The following is a 17,002-nucleotide window of genomic DNA, read 5'->3' on the forward strand; positions in this document are numbered from 1 at the left end:
CACTCTAGACCACCGAGTGAAAACGTCATCGCCGGATTCACGGGGCTTAACACCATTCATGGAGAAAATGCCATGATACGGGTCTGTTTGTGGACATTCCTGTACAATGGAGTCATAGACACGTCCATGCAGGATGTTACGGCCAATCCTCTTTAAGGTGGGGACTGCTTCTAAACACAATGCCTGGGGACATCCAAAGCATTAATAACAATTATTGGTGTTCTTTGGGTTCCTCGGACACCTTAAGTGTTGCGTATTGACTGCTATGCTAGAAAGAATGTTGCCTATTGATTTGGCCAAGGCAGGAACTGATGGTGTCCTCTTGGTGTGAGGCTGGAATTAATCCGTCCACGCTGCCAGCGAGTGAATAACTTACCCGGTGCAGTGCGAGGCTTCTGTGTCAGCTCATGCCAGACGCTCGGTTCAAAATCTGAGATGAACGCTACTGAATGTATGGAATGATGGGATGCAGCGGGAAAACACCAAAGATAATAATCAGTATATAAAAGGAAATAATTGACTTTTTCTCTATAAATCAGTGTTTAACCAGATTAACTTGAGTTTTCATGAACTTTTATTCGTAGTTTGCGTGAGGCCAGATACAGTCTTCCCCAACAAAACAGACAGATATGCTAACGGAGGCAAATAGTAAGAAATGTACGAGTGTTGCAGCATACAGTCATGTTTTTACTGCTCCATTGTCTTATCCCTAACCAGCACTTTGTGTATACTGTACTACCATGCTTGGACTACCTCCCTGTGGACTGTACGGTTACTAACAGCTCATCCACTATTGCTTAGGGGTCTTATTTTGTTCGAGAAGAAAGACTTTATACTGTCAAACTCAGACATCCCCTGTGATTGAAGGCCGATGGGCATGGAACTCTCAGAGCTGCCCTCAAAGCTGCAACAATGCCTGCTTGTGGTGGGTGGAGAGGAAGAACAAAGGCAGACTTGTTAGGGTTTAGACGCCTTTATTATTCTTTTATTTGGCTGCAATTTCTTGTCTATCTGGCCATATTCATTAAGATTTTGGCTTCATTGGCTTGTGGCTCTGTTGCTCTAGGAGGAGATGCTTCACTCACAACACGAAGGCTCAACTTTTCTTTTGTAGAAATCAACTAATAATAAAATATGAATCAATATTCCTATTAGCTCATCACTTATTCAGCTGAAATGCAATAAAAACTAGCTGAAACTAAAACATTGCTGCGATTGAGAACCTTTTGACAAAACACAACAAATAGCTGGGAACAAATTCTGTGCTCTACCGACAGATAAAGTGTTGGATTATTTATGTCTCAAATATGGTTAAATATTTAAACTAACAGTCTAATCTGGCAAAAGAAAAATACACAAGTTTAATACTCAAATAAGTGAAAATTCTAAATGATAAAATATCTCTTTTTTTTTGTCCCAGAGACCAATCAATACACTAAATTAATGAAATTATGGTGAGGTTTAACAGCCACGCCTTTTGTGTGGTTTCAGTAATTATAACTGAATGGTGAAAGGCAGACTCAACCAGAGAATCAAAGTTAAAAAAGTTGACATCTGAGGGCCGCTTGGTCAACGTTGAGGCCCCGTCAAGGACAGAATCCTCAGCAGAAACTCTCCCATCTCTGCACCAATCTGGGAACAAGCCGTGAACATGAAGGCTGGCAGAGGTTGGCAGTGATTCTTCTCTTCTTCTGCAGACTCTCTGATCTGCTAATCAGAACTCCTCTTGAAGCCAAATCACTGCAAAAGAACAAAAGACATCATAGTCATCATTCCAATAAACCCATGATCTAAGACCATCAAGGTTGTTTGAAACACAGGATGTTAAAATTGAATTAATCTTTATTTGGGGTTTATGATGGCTGGGATTTGTTTCACGTTTTATTGTCAATATATTCATCTTGGAAGTTTTGGTTCTGATGCAAACGAGAAACTTTTTGTGAAGCGTGACAGGAGGAGCTTCCTGACGTGTGCCAAAATGAAACCCCGAAGACGTAATCAGATGTCCAATTAGAGAAACTAAAGATCAGATCCAGTGTTTTCAACCTGAACCACATCTCATGCAGAAAGTTGATCTCTGCTGGTTCAGTTTTATGTTCAGTGCAGTTCAGAATAAATAAGGCATTAATAAACACACAATACAAAGATGTGACCAAACATTGCTGTACTTCTAGTGCTGTTCTGTTTGTCACTATCACCAGTCGTGCTCTGTATTGACCTACCGGAGCACCGACACAGTCTCCAGCAGGTGCTGTGTCACTGAGGTCTGGTCGATACACAGAAGCTGGAAGGAGAAAACATCGTCTGTCAGCTGGAGAAATCAGAGCTAAACCCCTGCTGTAACAATGCTGCTGCCTAAATCCCCCATCAGCAGCCGCTTGTTATGCTTTTTTTTTAAGTGTCAAAACACTCCCTTGTTACATGACTGGACAAAAAGGTTGATGGCTTTTTCATTTGTAAAGCAGGTCTCTAACCAGATGTAAATTCTAACAGAATGCAAATTTGCTCTGCTTATTCTGGCTGAGTTTCGACAGCGTCCCAATCCCTCTTAAGCTTCTTGTTGACCGCGTCTGCCAGCTTTGTGTACACAATTGGCTCCTGAGCTATTCCAGCTGCATAGTTAATGTCTGCCCTTTTGTGCTGCTCAATTCCACCGGAATAAACAGAGTCGCACGTTCAAAATTATTTTCTAACACAGATAATTAGCCGAAGAAACAATCCCGACTATGAATAATAACGTGCCTCGGAACATGATAACTTTTAAGCATGGGGAAAAAGGAGGTATTTGAATGCCAAGGGAAATGAGCTGATCAAATAAAGCTTGAAAATGTGCAGTGAATGAAATGAGTCAATCATTTTAATGTGAGATGGGAGCCCTGAGGAGAATAAATAAGCAATCGTCACATCATGCAGGGAGAACAAATGAGCATGGTACACAATTAGGCAGGGTCACATTCTGCCAGAGCTGTGAGCGTGGGATGGGCTAATGAGCTGTGCGAGTGTGTGTGTGTGTGTGTGTGTGTCTATTTGTGTGAATGTGAAAAGGAAGGAGGAAGTGGATGAAAAAGCTGATCCCTAGCCCTCAAAATTCTGATGTGCAGGCTAAGACAGCCAGACAGCCAGACACACAAACGGCAAGTCAGGCGAGAGACAAAGATAAAAGTAAGAGGGGCTGGTGGAGAAGAGGTGGGCTATCAGTCGACTTGGCATATGGGGCAAGTAGACATGCAGGCAGACAGAGGAATGGGCAAGTACAGCAGCCAAACAGGCAAAAAGAAGAGAAGTGCCTCAGAAGGACCAAGGCACAGAGCTTTCAAAGGCGACTCATAGTTATTAACTATTCAATCACATAAAGGAGAGCTGAAGGCGTGAAAGGTTGCGGACCGAAGCACTTTTGCTTCAGTGCATTAAGAGCCTGGTCCAGCACTCGGGCTGCGTGAAAGAGAAATAGATTGCCTCCCAGGAAGATGACTGCTCAAAGGAGTTGCCTTTTTCTCCTTAATAACAGCAATCTGCTGTGAAATCTAATCCCAAGTACCATTTACACTGAATCTAGATAACTTCTGCTCGAAAAAGCGTACAATATGAATTTTTCATTCTCCAATATACAAATACGCACAACAAGACACCCCCCCCCCCCCCCCCCATCAATCAGGGGACGCTCTCAAAATAAGTGTCTGGAACAGCAAATTGCTAATGAATACCATGGTGCTAGAAATGCACATTCTAAAATAGCATTGTGAGTTTATTGTACTGCATGAATTGAAAATACAATTCTACACAAGATGTCTCCGAAATTCTTCAAAAACTGTACTTGACGGCGCAGAAGTGGGTGAACATGACCCATATGGTCACAGAAAAGGAAAATCTTAAGTGATGGAAAAACAAACCAAGCATAGATGCTGTCCCTCAACTGAAGTAATAGCTCCGTCGTCGCCATTAAAGTCAGATATGGACACACCCTTTAAGCCCCCTCTCCTCCTTCTCGCTGGCCTAATTCCCCCTCCTCAGTGGTGGATAAGAGGGATCAGAAATACATCCATATGCATGGCCAACTATCTGTAGAGGGGAAGTCAGGTCTCTGCCTGGCCAGCTTTCTGAAAGTACTGGTAATGACACTTAATGAAAGCTAGGGATTCGGACTACGAGCAGGAAAGCCGTGCATTTCACCAGCCCCCCATCCTGCATCCAGACCAGGCCCACAGACGTCATAAATAAACAAACGTGCGGCATGAGAATAGGTGTGCTCTTTTCCTAGCTTCTCCCATGCCATTCCATCCCTTATTTATCTATGTATTATTATTCCCTGGGTTTCTGGTTTGCTTTTAAGCCCCACTCTGTAATCCTGGCTCCCTGTAGGCTTTCTGAATGCACCAAAACATTAGCTGGACTTTGCTCCAGTAACCCCGCAGTCATTAATGGGCTGAGTTTGCATCTGCTCTCAACTGGTCTCCACAAATATACACGCATGACGAGCTGTTAGAGCATCGGAAAGCGAGCTAATATTCTGACATGTCACAGATCTCCTCACATTACTAATCACGCTACTTATTCCACTTTTCCTAATGGAATAACAAAATCAGCGAACCCCTCCCAGCCCGAGTCATGTTTTTAACTGGGCTAGATGGCACACAAAGGAGTGCTTGTGCATCATGCGATGCAGGTGAGATTGCTGTGGTTGAGGAGGATTGAGGTGACTTTCGTTGCAGCGACGCCCGGATTGAGAAGCCTGTGGGGTTCAAAGTAAACAGAAGGAATGAGGGGATCGAGGGGCTCTTCTTAGCACAAGCCTCTAATCAGTACAGTCAACATATGGGAGATTGGGTTCACATCTTTCTCCCCTCGCTCTCATGCTGCCTCTGTCCTTCCATCACCAAAAACTTATCCCTTCAATCAGCCCCAATTTCCCTGCTTTCAATTTTGAGAGGATGTCAGATAAAAATGTGTTGCAGGCAAATGCCACGTAACACAAACCTGGCTTACTCCGAAGCGCTGAGAGATTGGCTAAGAAATGTGAGATGGCGTCGGCTGCGGGACGCCATTCCACCGCAGAGCAGCCCTCAAGCAACATATAAAAGTAATAATTTATTTAGAAAATGGTCAAAGCGTCCGTGGTGATGGGTGAGTGACATGTTTACTTAAGGCGTCCTATGGGGTCTCGGTGAACACTAACAGCGACCAACACTTATGTGTCGGAGGACAGAGTGTCCTTGGGTCAGCTGGGTGAAAAGTTTGCCAACTATAGAGGTTCAAACTGTTCCAGGGAGGTGAGACCGCTTCCTCTGCCGCCTTCCCATGTCCTCTGATCACTGACTCCCTCTGCCACCCCCCGCATTTCTCAGCTAACTGCACAAATGTGTCTTCAGTGTTAACAAGCTTTAGCCATCAGTCGAGGCTGGGCCACACAGGTGAGGATGACACAAGCTGGCTGGAGTCGAGCAGACTGCGGCGAGGGTCAATGCGGGTGCACAAGGAGAGAAGTGCTAAAGATGGTTGTATGTAAAGAAGAGCCTCCGGTCTGAGGCGAAGGGAGAAATGTGCCGGGGCTGCATTAGCGGCAGGACCCAGAGGCACAACCCGGGGAGGGGCGGGGTGGGGTGGCAGGAGGATTTCAAACACTGATGTGCAGGCTGTTCAGGGCTCTCAGGCTCCTGATTTCACAGCCGGAAAACACAGGCCATTAGTCACAGAAACACACTGAGGCCTATGCTAATCCCAGAACAAGAAAAAATCAACATGACAGCCAATAAAATCCAGGGAGTTATGCAGCATCTTGGTTTTTCAGAGTCTGTGATGCGCTGGTGAGTGTTTCTATTGACCCGTGCTTCATATGAGCCACTCCAGAAACACTCACGCCCTGACTGAAAGCTGGCTTCTTTGCCACTGACACTGTCTCTGGAGTCGACCAGAGCAAAAAGCAAAAGCAGAGAACATGTAGTCACGGAGAGGGGCTTGTATAGATTTGCTGTGCCTCTTTTGGAGGAGAACAGATGTCGTTGCCAGGACTATGATAGTCACCAAATCAGGGACTGTATCAAGTCAGTATCGAGTCTGCAGTGTGTCACTCGTCAGCTTAGAATGGAGAGTCTGTCTTTATGGTAGTTAAGGTGTAGCTTAAGCAACAGTTGTAAGAACTTTTGTTTTGAAAAGGGAAAAAAAGGAAGATAAGATGCTGATGTAAATATTCTTTAATGAAGCGAAGCGAGCAATAGCTCATGTCATGCAGTTATAATCTCACTACCTTAGACCCCCGTGCCTTAAAGTAGCCTAACACCAAGCTGAAGAGCACGGCCCGTCCTGATTTAAAGTTTTCAGACCTGATCTCACTGTTGGTTAAACTCAACAATGAAACTTTAATATCACCGCAGCAAGGTGCTAACTTCAGCCAGTAGCTTTGTATATGCTCTAACATAGGAGATTTTACACTAAACCTCATCTCAGTACAAACACAGAACTAAAGAAAATGGTGAAATTTATTTATGGTAGTCCTTCACACCACACCACAAACATATAAAACATCATGTTATTGTTTTCCAACAAAAGAAAACAAATGATTATTTAAACCAGATTAAAGGTAAGATGATAAATGAGGATACATGTCAGTGATCAGGTTTCCATAAGTTAAAATGAAGCGTTCTTCATGATGACCTAATAACACATAAATAATGAAAATAAATAGTCTACTGAAAATGAATGCATAGTACATCTTTGCAGTATATACCTGAATCTTCAGCTTTGAGTCTCTTGACTGCAATTTTCTGAGCTTCCACACCCTCCTGCATCATGGTCCATGTGTGCCTGCAATTATATTCAGTACAAACACACACAGAAACCACATAAACATAACTCTCCTCTGTCCACTCTCTCTTTCTTGGCGGAGATGGATGATCTTTGCGCTTTGCTCTTTTATTTTCTGTGCCAATTTTTCATTTGCTCGCCTGCAGCAATGTTGGGATATGATAAAATGAGCATTAGCTATTGTTGGGATAAAAAACAATTATTGTACAAGTGCAGAAAGATTTCAGTGGTAGAGTGTAGCATGTGTTAAAGCCTTACTTACATTTTACAACCTACTGGTTGACAGAGGAGAGCATCTTATGGACAGTAAAGCACATGCACATAGAAGGACACTTCATTGCCCTCAGAGCCTTTAATATTTCATGCAGAGCTCCTCCTATTCACCGTCATTGTTGCCTAGTAAAATCAACCTTATTTTTGGAAGTGGCATTTAAAAATGTAAAACTGGCACTGAAATAATGAATTACAGACTTTGTGATGAAAATCTTTGCACAGCGTGACAACGTGTGTCCCTCATTTCCCCAGCTTCAGCCCCTCAGCCATTTCCTGCTAGTCAGAGAGATGGTGGCTGCGAGCACACCACCGCCATCACAATGACCTTTCCACAAGCTCAGGGAGCACGCAATGCAGAGGAGAGGCAATAAAAGTAATGAAAGAAGCAAAGGCAATTAAAGTGGTGTGTGTGAGGGGAGCGTGGCGGAGATGAGTCTAACTGGAGGCGGCCCTGGAATGCACTACAGCTCCATATCCCCCATAATCCCTGTGTGATCGCAGAGCAACCCTGGTGTGCTCCCAGTCTGATCATCCTCCTGCAGCATTCACCAGCTAATCCGTGAAAAAGGACAGCTATACACATACACTGTACACGCACACACACACATTTATTAAATTCATCAGATATACACATACTGCATCTGCACACACTGCTAAAGTAATTATTATCAGCTGCATACGGTCTGCACTGCACAATAAAGCGAGAGGGAAAAAAAAATGAAGCTAGAACACACACATACACCCACACAAATACACACGTTTAGTTCTACAGTAGAAAATTAGTTGGTCTCTCCGCCGCCCTCCACAGTGCAGTGCATCCTCGCAGCCAGCGAGAATCATTAATGCCCTTCCTCTGATGCTGCCACACAACCAACAGCAATTATTTCTAAAAGCAAAAAGTGAAAACAGCAAACACACAAATATACACGGCACATAATCATTATTTTTTTGTTAGGCTGGCTGCGTGGGGGTTGAGGAGGTGGCAGAAGCTTGGACTTCATTTTCTCTAGCGGAGTTTACTGACCGCAAAATGACAAGGATGCTTTTCCTAAACCAATTAAGAGGCTGCAGCGCTGCTGTTGCCATGTGACATTGACAGCACTTAAGGAGGCTGACGCCAGGCCTTACAGATAAGGCAGAGATGCGCACTTGGCTCTGGAGTCAGTGCACACAGACACACACATGCAGAGAGATACATGTGTATGCAATCATGCGTGCAGTCACATGCATCAATAAAAATAATGGCACTGTAGAACAAATACAGTTGCAATCAATATTATTCAACCCCATTGCAAATAAGGTTTATTGGCAAAATACACAAACTAGCAGCTCTTTGTAATAAACAAATCAAACAAGAACAATTTAAAAAATCTCAACACAACTAATATTTCAAGTTGTTTCTCTGAATTCAACACAAAATGCCACTTTTAATGACTACTGCCGTCTCAAAATTATTTAGTGAAAATTACCCATGAATAAAACTCCTCATATGACCACACTTTCACATATCAGGTTCAAATACCTAATACAATAATATTTTTGATTTTGACATGTGATTGCATTTTAGAAACATGACTGAGCCAAGATAATTTTCCAAAAAGGTCAGAGGAGTGATCATTGCCTTGCACAATCAAGGAAAGGGGTACAAAAAGCCAGCAAAGGCACTGAATGTTCCTTGACATACAGCTGGAAGCATAGTTCACAAGTTTAAAGTTAAAGGAACAGTGGCTACACTACCTGGACGTGGCAGAAAAAGGAGGCTATCAATGGCTTCCACCAGATTCCTGAGGAGGAAGATGGTCAAAAACTCTTGAGTAACTGGAAAAGACCTGCAGCAGGCACTGAAGATTCAGTTTCAACAGTAAGGCGGATACATTAAATGCTAAAGCTCTTCATGGCCAAACTCCAAGACGTACACCACTACCGACCCAAAAGCGCAACAAAAGTCGTCTCCAAGTTGCTCAAAATTATACATAAATAAGCCAAAGAGGAAGGAAGGAAGGTGGAACTTGGGCAACATTGGACCTTCCAATAGGACAATGATCTGAAGCGTATATGATAGTTCACCAAGGCTTCGTTTCAGAAAAAGCACTAGAAGATACTAGAGTGGCCATTGCAGTCGCCTGACTTGAACCCCATTGAAAGTCTTGGAGAAGACTGTTGCGGCACAAGGCCTTTGTCCACGAGGAACGAGGATTCCCCGGGAACACAGAAGCTGGTGTGTGACTGCATCATGTTTGCAGCAGGTCATAAAAGCAAAAATGTGCTCTACTAAGTACTAGAAACGCTTGTCATTATTGAAAACTTTTGAGATGGCAGTAGCCATTAAAGTCGCATTGTGTTGCTTTGGAGAAACCATTTGTACAATATTAGTTGCGTTGAGCTTTTTAAAAACTACTAGTTTGCCAATAAACTGAATTCACAATGAAGGTCGTAGAATTTTGATTGCACATGTAACAATGTGTACAACAGACGAAAGCCAACATATAACCGACAAAACAATACTACATGAGATCCATAGTAGATTAGAAACCCTGCACTATCAGGTTGGTGATATCAGAAAGCATTACTGCTTGTTCGGAAAAAAACTTTATCTAATCAGGTTTAGGAATACACAGAAAGGGCAAAGCTACCATTTTTTTTGACAACTGAATCTGATCCTGCCTGTGGTGTACAATTCGTGACCTCTGGAGGTTACCACTCCACTTGAGACAGGCTATGCGGTCCACGCTAATGACCAAAATGCTCTGGGAAGAGGCTAGCATTGTGACCCTCTGTCAGCTCTGGCTATTTTAAAATTTAAATATCACTAGTGAAAAACCAGAAGAGACTCCTTTTCTTTACTATTATAAAGCCCCTTACATCATAGCGACGCTTGGGGCTTCTGGAGTTCTGGGTGTTCAAAGTGCTGCTTAAAGAGGGAAGAGCCAGTACATAACTAGGCCTGATCAGTATCAACATTAGTGGCAGCTGCTCAGATGCCGGGAGCAGCTCTGTGCGAGTGTCAATGTTCTGAATCACCATGTTAGTGCCGGCTGGTGGTCTGCAGTTTGATCAGTTCTTTAGTTTTCCAGCCAAGACCTCTCCTGCTGGCCTCCCATGTCAGCTGGAAGCCCATCTGCTGCAGATGAGACTTAACACGAAGGAGACTTGCCACCCCACGATTCTTCCCCGCCACAGCGCACACAAGTACAAGGTAAAACAACTAAATGTACACATCCTTCTATTGAGTGTGTACATGTACATTCATAGGTAATTGTGTTTTGATAAAAAACAACTTGTTTAAAAGTTTAAATGGAAATATATGCCTGTTTCCTGTTCGTGTTATCTTGAGGGGAGCAAATACACACTCTACGGGCACAGATGGGTGAAATGGAAAGAAAAATGAACTGCATAGGACATCTTTAATACACTCTGACTTCTTTCCAAAGATATCCAAGCTTGCCTTATTCTAAATCTAAAGGGCTGAAATCTAGTAAACTTGGAAGCCATGTCAAATAAGTCAAATAAGTAAAAGCATACAGCAGTTTAAACATATTATAGTATAAAATATATAAAGTATATTTTTTCAGTTATTGGTATGTGGTTAATGCAGGTATGTCAGTGTGTAAGCAGCATGTTTCTGTTGCAGCTGCTAGAGGAGAAACCAGTTTGATCTACTTTACATAACGTTTTATACATAGGGACAGAAGATCAATCTGAAGGGTCATGAAATGATTAATAGGAAGAGAAAAAAGAAGAAGGTTTGGAAAAAGAAATCTGTTTTCATCTTGTGTACCTTTTTCTCTGATCTTGAGGGAAAATCACTACTGAAACAATGAAAATGTTGGCAACTCGCAGACATCTGAAGTGTGACCTTGATTATACTTCTTCAAGATGTCAGAAGCTAAAAAGATTGGAAACCGCTGTTTTAATCTGAAACACTGTGCTGTATTTTAAAAGCTTGCTATGTTGTCCACTGTGTAAAATCTTCATGTAAGAAGTAACTATAGTACAACTGTCAGATGCAGTGAAGCTGAAAGTACAATGTGTCGTTCTGAAACGTGTTACAGTGGGAAAAATAGGATAAAATGGAAGCATTCGAGGAAGTAGTTTCTACGACCTCAGTTTTCCTGTCCTGATTGTTCTGATATAAAAAAGGAAAGAAGAAAATATGAAACAGTTAATATTTGTAACTCTCCAGTGCTGTCACACATTGCCTGAGACTCCACCATCTACAGAAAGAGATAATGAGCGGCTGTCAGTTAAGCGCCTATCTCCTCTAATCAGCGCCCTCATCTCATGGCGCTGCATGAGTGTGGTAGCTTCACGTAGGACTAAGTTTTACAGTCACGTTCCATCTTAACTCTGTGGCGGAGATTTAAAGCACATAGGTGGGCAGATGAAAGATACCCCCTCATATGCATGAAAGAGATCAAATTGGGATTAAGGAGATTAATTTCAGATGGTAATTGAGAGAAAAACTTTTTCATCAGATTTATCCAACTTTCTGAAAGATGTCAAACGCGGTGTGATTTAATTTGCTTACAGATGAATGGTTGCTAAATTGCTGTGCTTCAGGCTTGTGTCCCTTTGGTTGGTGTTAAATCATATATCGTCAAATTTCATGACTTGTGAAGATCTGACTCATTTCTCTTGGCTTCCTCTGGGGTTAAAAAATAATTACTAGTTTTGAAACACAAATTCAGACTGAAACTAATTCAATTTGTGAGCATGGCTGGAGGGTGACTCTGAGCGGAGTATAAATGGTTGTAGCTAGGCTTCAATCAGAAGACAAGCATTGGGGAACATTTCCCCCTAAGAGATCACAAAATGACCTTGGAAATCACACAGTTCAGACACTCTGAGGAGATCATGAAATCCCACAACGTGGTTCAACACAAGGTTTGGTGCAGTTGAATATCACAAATACTAATAGAGAAACATTTGTCAGAACGCTTTCTTTCAAAAAAGTGCCAAACCATCAAATGACTGATGTCTATTTTGTTTGTTGGAGAACATGACAAACTTACAAACCCACTTCAGTATTTACGATGTAATAAGTAACTTCTGTTTATTCTCACTGAGGTGGATTTTTGTACCATGATAACCACAGCTTCTGGTGGATGCATTTTCACACTATGTTAACAACTAAATTACATTTTTATATAACATATGACTATGCTGATTGATATATCAGTATACTTTACAAGTCCTGCATCGGTAAAATATACAGATGTGATCACACAGTAAACTAGACATGTTGTTGATTACTGTAAATGTTCATAATATTCAAGGATTTCAGTGGCATCTTTTTGACCTGTTGCTTCACCCAGTAAATGTTGTTTAAAAACAGACTGTGTGTCAGCAAAGGAACAATCATATATATGTGGACATATCAATACATGGGACTGTAGTGAAATAAAATGAAAAGGTATATTTGATTAAAAAGATAAGTATAGGATTAACATTTTGCTGCTAGTGAGATTCTGTCCCACAAATCAAAGAGTTGGAGTGATTCACATCTTGGATCAAAGCCAACAATGCCAAGATTAATGAAACTGAAAATGAACAGATTTAAATCCTGATAAGATTCAAGCAGATAGAACATGCACAACCAAACCAACTGTGTGTTTACAGAGCAGTACACTGAGACACTTACTTCAATCAATATATTGATGTTTTGTAATAGGCTCTAAATGACTCAGACTAGACACTGCTGGGCAGCAAACCTTCTCACTGCTTCCGATTCTGCAGTGCATTTTAGCACAAACGTAAAACTCTTCCTAAGACTGCTTTGAAAAACTAAACAGTGTCAAACAGCCCACAATAAAAATGTTTGCCGATTCAAAAGATGTACATTCAAGAGGCAGAATACATTTTATGTGGGCTTGACGTCTCAGAAATGCAACATGACCGTGACCTAGGTTCTCAGTTTGACAATAATATAAATCCTTATTTGTTATGTGTAGATGCTGAGATTAGAGCATCTTTAGTGCAGACTGGCTTAAAGTTTTAAAGTTAACTCACCCTATTGTTTTTTTCTACAAGTTTAGTGTTTGGTGGAGGTGATAGGATGACCCAGGTTTCTCAGAAATGCCAATCAGATGGTAACAAACTTTAAAGCATAATGGTTCCAAGGGCTAAACACACTGTAATTGATGAAAAAATAAAAAGACAATACCCAAGCTAGAGTTAGAAATAAAAATGGTAAGCCCCACACTTGCGACCTAAGGAAAATGTGATAATATGGGTAAGTGTGGACATAATAAATATTTATCAGTGATTAGAAAACATAACATAGTGAGACAGCAGTGGTACAGTTGTAGTAATGCCATGCGATAATGCACTAAACAAGGTGATAAGCAAACACTAGGGACACAACAGATCAATATTTCCACTGGTTGAGCACAAACCCTCCAGAAAGTTGATTGCTAATCTGCAAATTCATCAGAGGCAGCCAGACAGTGAACCAAAACAACAAATACACGCTTGACTTTGTCCATAGTGAGGGAGAATTTAAATGAGAGATGAAGAAACTGTTTGTACAATGGAAGACTAATGCGACCCAATCATTAGGTTAACGTGCCAACATCAACTGAAAAGTTTCCACTTCACATCCAGCCAGAGCTTTTTATTCCATGTATATTTCAAGTGCTCTTTCAGTTTTTCCTGTCATCTCTAATCAGTGCATAAAATATAATACCTAATTTTTCTAAAACAGCAACCACGACCTTACCGACCACCCAAATCAATATCCTAAATTGTTCCAATAATCGATTTCTTCTCTAATCAGCCAAGTCATAGGAAATTAAAGTGCTGTAAGTATGTCATGCATGGAACTAAATCAATACACAGCAGTGTGCGGATGTATGACAGATTCAATCAGACCAGGCAAGCTTTAACATTTAATGAGCTTGTTTAAAAATTCTGCCTACAGTGTTGTTTTGCACTTGTGCTTGTTGTTTTCTGATGATGACGTGTTCCTGAAGCATAAATGATAGAACTAAATTCAAAGCGTGTGCACACGTGTGTGAGCTCTGACCAGAACCCATTAACTGCAAGGTGGAGCAACTAATTAAATATTTGAGGGCATGCAAACTTTCGCCTCCAACATTAACCAGAACTACAGAAACAAGTCGGAGCCTCTGCAGACTCAGAGAAAGTTGGCTCATAAACATGGACGAGTGCTTTCATGACATCACGCTGTGTCACTCTGTGACTGCTTGGGCATGTGTCAGGACCTGGTAGTGGGATACTGTGGGAAAAGCCCGAAGCCTTTCCAATGCTCACCTCCCTCTTCCATTGACAAGCGAGGTGCAGTAACAGCTAATCGATGGCTGGTGAATTCCCTGCGCACCCCCCTCGCCAGGCTGATCAATATTCCTGGCAATTAGAATCCCCTATCTGCATGGCTGTAGGGACCTTGGGGTGGCTCGCCAGCCCACAAACACCCAATTTAGTCCTCAGCCTATCACTTAATTACTAAATCCACCTTAATGCGTATTGGCAGGTGGCAGGCGTACTCACAGCAGCCCCAGCAGCTGAGTGAACATGAGACCTTTGGTAAGGTGCCGGTTAAGATGCTCCTGTCCCGCTTCAGCTGGCCGGTTAAACATCTGATTTCACACGAGGGCTCCGACCTGAAATGATCCGACTATTGAGCGACTGGCCCACACACGGATGGGGTGGAATTGGACGGCTGGGACACTAACAATCACCAGAGGCGGAAGGTTTCTAAACTGTTTGCAGTCAGTTATCTTCCTGACTTTTTTCATACTGACTGGTAATAATATGAGGTTGAAATTAAATCCAACCAAATAGTAATTCATATCATAGCTCTGAGAAATGTAAATATTTCTGAGTTAAGCACTTAACACTGTAGGGAATTCAGAATACTTGTAGCTTTGCAGTTAATACTCACTTCACATAACCTCTGCCACCTTAACTCCACTTGTTATGCCAGTTCCACAACATGTGCACAAAGGCAGACACCTATAACTGTAACATATAGAAAAACAAATATATATGCACTCTCATACAAGTACACATCCAAAATACACAGATCAGGCATAACATTATGACCAGTGACAGGAGAAGTAAATAACATCGACCATCTTGTGACAATACAACGTTCTGCTGGGAAACCTTTGGACCTGGCATTCATGTGGATGTTACTTAGACATGTAGCACCCACCAAGACCAGCATCCTGCAACATCCTGCTGCCAGACACCACAGGACACCCTCAGAAGACCCATGTCCACTCTCTGATGAGTCACAGCTGTTCTGGAGACACAAGGGAGACCTACACAATATTAGGAAGATGGTCATAATGTTATGCCTGATCGGTGTAGACATTTGTAATGGCAGTTAAACAAGTGGTAGTGTTTCCAAAGACTGCAAAAGGTTTTATGGAGTTCATCTAGTAATATATGTATTTACTTTTTAGCATATTTTTCTTTTCCCCCGATTTAAATCTATACAGAGAAATTCTTTCAATTTGATTGTTGCTTGAGAGACTTTGTTTTGTTTTGATGAGATGTGTGTATGATACAAAAGGCAGATGGTTGAAACTGATATTTTCACAAACTGAAGTAACTGTCTTGCAGTAAAGCCAGCACTGAAGGATAGCTGACCTGACACACAAAGCCTGTCACTGCCACTCCCTTTTTTCCCCTCTCTCTCTCTGACTTACCATTTCAGTCATTTCTCTTTGTTATCAATGTATTTTCCATTTCTTTTGTTCTGTAATTTAACAGCCTCAAGACATTTCACACACAGAGACTGGTGAGAGGCACATACAACTAATGGGTCTGACAACTTCTCTACCAAGACTTTGAGGAGATTCAGGGCATGAGTGTCCCGTCTGGCAGCAAGGAATCACAGTAGATGCAGGGCAAACTTATGACATATGATGGGTCACATTTAACCTGGACGCACAGACACGTTGTCTTCCACCATTACAATTTCTACACAAAAGGCATCACCTCCTCAATCAGGTAGAGACATCAGCCACAATGTGCTGCCAGACCCAAGTCCTTGCAGAGGTCTTGAGCTTCCCTGAGCTCCTTCTGCATCTGGATTGAGAGGAGGCCATGCTGGGTCAGCGTGTGCTGTATGGATGGAGGGCTGCTATCACCGTGCACGCCTCCAGCTGCTTGCCGTTGTGTCTCTCTCCAGAGACTCCTGTAATTTCAACAGATCCATCTCTGCATGATGCCACAGTTCATCCACTGCACTGCTGTGGAGGGAGTGAGAGGACATAATGGGGATAGTGTGTCAGACCGTATGTGTGTGAGTTAATTGCGCAATTCATTTGTAGGGAAGGTCCCAGCTGCTACCTGCTCCAGCTGGTACATGTTCTCTTTTGGCGGGTTGGCTGTGAGCAGCCTTCAGGTCTCGCTCCATTGTGGTAACCCTCGGCTCCAAAGGTGTTATCTCCTGCTGACTGCACTGGACGCTAACAGGACCTCCGCTTGCAGCTGATCCCCTGCATCTTCAACATACAGCACCTCTAGAAAAAGCACTCACTAACCACACACAAATTCACTATACGCCGGGATAAAACATATCATTTGATAAATAGCTAATTTTTTTTTTTTTTTTTTTTGCAGATTGCAGTCTACCTGCTGTGTTTGAGATGGTTGAGTCTGGACACCTCTGACACCTCTGCACAGCCAGCATAGCACTGCAGGATGCATACTCTACTCCTGGATGCCTTGGGCACACTTCCAGGGCAGAGCCTGCTGAGGCGTGTACAAGCTCGTGCATGCACACACACACCGACAGAAAGCACTGTCACTTTCCTGTCACATAACCCTGGAAATGGCCTGAGGTGAAGTAAGGATAGGTGCCCTGAGCTTTACAAATTTTCTTGAAGGACAGAGCAGAGAAGCACCTGCCTTCTTCCACCCCCAAGCTATCTCCACAGCCACTGCACTGCACTCACTC

At 42.4% G+C, this 17,002-nt stretch overlaps 1 long non-coding RNA gene across 5 annotated transcripts in view; it reads right to left on the bottom strand.

The window, feature by feature from the left end:
* Positions 1–595: 595 nt before the first annotated feature.
* LOC125005593 overlaps positions 596–17,002 on the bottom strand; it is a 130,071-nt gene continuing 113,664 nt past the window's right edge. For all 5 annotated transcript variants that reach the window (XR_007112461.1, XR_007112464.1, XR_007112463.1 and 2 more), the window contains 3 exons: positions 6,722–6,798; positions 2,223–2,284; positions 596–1,740 (listed from right to left, as the gene is read on the bottom strand). This is a non-coding gene — a long non-coding RNA (uncharacterized LOC125005593). The remainder of the gene's footprint in view (positions 1,741–2,222; positions 2,285–6,721; positions 6,799–17,002) is intronic.

The sequence above is a fragment of the Mugil cephalus genome, chromosome 3, assembly GCF_022458985.1.
Source record: "Mugil cephalus isolate CIBA_MC_2020 chromosome 3, CIBA_Mcephalus_1.1, whole genome shotgun sequence".
NCBI lineage: Eukaryota > Metazoa > Chordata > Actinopteri > Mugiliformes > Mugilidae > Mugil > Mugil cephalus.